General features: G+C 52.5%; 1 pseudogene; it reads right to left on the bottom strand.

Annotated features, from left to right (window-relative positions):
- Positions 1-1,176: 1,176 nt before the first annotated feature.
- On the bottom strand, positions 1,177-1,885 carry LOC102532072 (rho GDP-dissociation inhibitor 1 pseudogene; annotated as a pseudogene).
- Positions 1,886-3,286: the final 1,401 nt, after the last annotated feature.

Genomic DNA, 3,286 nt, shown 5'->3' with positions numbered 1-3,286 from the left:
CAGCATTAGATTTTTTTTTTTCTTCCTTACTGGGACTTTATTTCCCGGTCAGAAAAGGAGAAGCAGGGACAGGCTCCTGTGTGTTCCAGGCCCAGGCCTGACCGGGGAAGGGACAGGAGGGGAGGGGCAGGGCACGGCTCCAGCTGTGCAAGCTTGGTCCCACAGTTGTCCTGTCTGGGTCCGAGGAGGGCCTGCTGGGGACGGTGGCACCGAGCCTGGGGCAGAGGCGGCAGGCCGGTGGGCCCAGAGGACAGCACATACGGAGGCAATAAATACTGACAGGCCAGGCACACGACTCCAGGCCGGGAGGCCCAGGAGGGACGAGTAAGGCTCGGCCGCTGGCTGTATCCGCCGAGAGCTCTCTGGTGGGTCTGGGGGCTCTAGGCACTGCCCCCTGGGACAGAGAAGGCAGAGGCGTGAGGTCACCCAGCCTCCCAGGTGGGACTGGAGGCCACTGGAGTTTTGGCAGTTTGGCTTTCCTAAGCCCCTGGAGCCGTCCCCGAAGCCCTGGCCGAGGAAAGGGGGTTGGCCAGGCCCTGGCAGGTGGGGAGCAGCAGGGGCACATCCCACATCTTCCTGGGCCTCAGGGCCTGCAGACGGGGTGGGGATTGGGGGAGACCACATGCTCATGCATCACAGGGTTAGAGGTTAGTGACGCCCCCACGGCATACGTTCCACATGTTAAGGCATCATGGTTAGACGGTTACTGACAGCGATGGGAGGGCTGACCGGGAAAAGTGAAAGCTGAGGACGACCCTTGCACAAGGCCCTCCGTGGTACACCCCACCCCCAAGGTGGGGAGACAGATCGGGAGTCGGGGCAACCACAAAGGCCCAAGGGACCTGAACACCCTGAGACCTCGAAAAAGCCAGGGCCTCAGGGCAGGTCAGGACAGTGGGGGAACCTTAAGGAACACAGAAGGGGAGGTGGAGGCCTGGGTTGGAGCCCCCTCCCCACCCCAGCACAGGCGGAAGCAGCAAGGACACGAGACCACCGAGGAGGCTGGGGCCTGCGGGCTGGGAGGAAGGAGGAGGGACGGGCCAGCAGGAGGCTGCCCCGGGGAATGGTGGCGGTGGGGGCCGGGCCCTGTCAGCGCTTTGGTCTGGGGTGGGGGAGGGGTGGGGTGGGACACGTCCGTCTGTCCGTCCGTCCGCCCGCCCGCCTCCTGGCAGGGGGTCAGTCCTTCCACTCCTTCTTGATGGTGAGGTTCCACTCCCAGGGCAGGTGGTCTGTCCTGTCGCCGTCTGTGAAGCGGGACTTGATGCTGTAGGGGCCGCGAGCCAGCGTGCCTTTGGGCGCCTCCTCCGGCGGAGTCAGGAACTCGTACCCCTCGCCCGGGGCCGTAGCGCCCCACCACGTGGTCGGTCTCGTCAGTTCTGCCGCCTTTCCCGTACGTGCGCTGGATGTACTTCACGCCGGACATGACCTCCCGGTTCACCCGGAAAGCAGTTTTTATCCCGTACTCCACACCCTCCTTCAGCACAAAGGATCGCTTCCTGGAGCTCTCCAGATCACCTGCCAGGTCCAGCTCCAGGGGGCCCGGGGCGGTGCTACACACCAGGGTCCGGCGGGTCACCACGACGTCGGGGACGCTGCGGTCTGCGGGCACAGCCACGCGGCCCAGCAGGGCCTCCCTGTACTTGCGCAGACCCTCGTCGTCCTGGTCCAGCTCCTGGACCTCCTGGATGCTCTTCTGGGCCGGGGGCTTGTGGTTGACCGAATGCTCATCCTCCTCGGTCTCGGCCGCAGTCTGGGCCAGCTGCTCGGCCGTGGGCTCCCGTTCGGCCCTGCTCACCTCTAGCTGCGTCCGGGACGCCGGAGTCTCGACCGCGCCGCCCTCGTGCTCCCTCCCGCACGGAATGACGAACGTAGCTGCCCCCAGCATTTTAAATCTCCATTTAAAAAAAAATAGAATAAATAAAAGAAAAATTTAGGTATTAAATATATATACTATGCATGTATATTTTCAAACAAGAACTTCAGCAAAACTACAATTATCTCCAAAGGAGATAGTGAAAATTCCCCAAATACATTTAATAGAAAATCTTAAATACAATTAAACCTATCAATCTATCGTGTTAGGAAAGATAGTATTTGTGAAAACCAATCTGTATTTCTACTACTGTTTGCCATGATATTTTGCTACTCCCCTGATCATAGTTTTTTTTTAATATAATTTACTATGTAGCACTAGAAAGAAATATAAGCCATGATCAACACCCCAAAATAAACAAAAATAAGTATTTAAAGAACCCTGAGACTAGTAGACCTGAAAGTGAATTAAGTGTCCTTGCTCTATAATTTAGCATCCAGGTCATCCTTCTATCTCTCCAGCTTTGAATCATATCCCACATTTTAAGATTTTATCACCTACTACTTTTCAGTGTGGATGTTATCTGTGAACTTACTTATTTCTCTACAGTTTTAGGTCCTTTATCATGCCATTCTTTCCATTATTATTTTAAAATTTCAACCCACAAAGAGATGATCCTTCCAATCCTTTGGTCTCTCAATTCCATGAACTCCTCTCCAGCAACAATCATATACTCCATCCAACCTCAGGCTCACTCTCATGACCGAGCCCCAGACCTTCACATGAACAATATCTAGAATGCATCCAGAATCTCAGTTCCAACCCATGACCATCACCTCCTGTCATTATAGCTCCCTCCCCCCTGTATTATTCCAGGTCCAACAATCCTTTGTAACCATTGAGACTGCCAATTTATTAATGCCACAACTTCTTAACTGTCTTTAATTCAACTTGTGTTTTTTCTCCCTTTCTCTCATTCTTCGTCAAATTCCTTGGTCTTCATGAACACTCTGTTACATACAGTCATGGTTCTCTTGCATTATTCTTTTTCATACTCAGTTAGGGGGCAATCCTTCACATTAAGTGCTAGGTTTTATCCTACCTCACCTACTCAAAAACATTGCTCCAGCAATTTCTCTCCCCTTCATCATCAACGTTTTGTGCTAGATTGGATTATTCCCATCAGCATGCAAATATATCATTATTTCTCTGAAATTACTTTTAAATTGTTTTCTTGATCCCTGTTTCATTACCACTTACTTCCCTATTTCTTTGTCCCTCTTTGCAATAGAATTTCTTAAAAGAGTTATTGTCTCACTGTCCTCTACCTCTATCCCCCCAGTTCCTCTTATAATCCTCCAATTTACTACATCAAAGTCATTAATTATTACCTCTGTGTTGCTGAATCAGCCAATTCTGAGTTCTCATTGCTCTTGAGCAATGAAAACTTTGATATAGCTAGCCACCCCCTTC

This window comes from Vicugna pacos, chromosome 35 (assembly GCF_048564905.1).
Source record: "Vicugna pacos chromosome 35, VicPac4, whole genome shotgun sequence".
NCBI classification, from domain to species: Eukaryota; Metazoa; Chordata; class Mammalia; order Artiodactyla; family Camelidae; genus Vicugna; species Vicugna pacos.
Note: the sequence above shows the minus strand (reverse complement) of the source record. Positions and strands in the feature narration are given on the sequence as shown.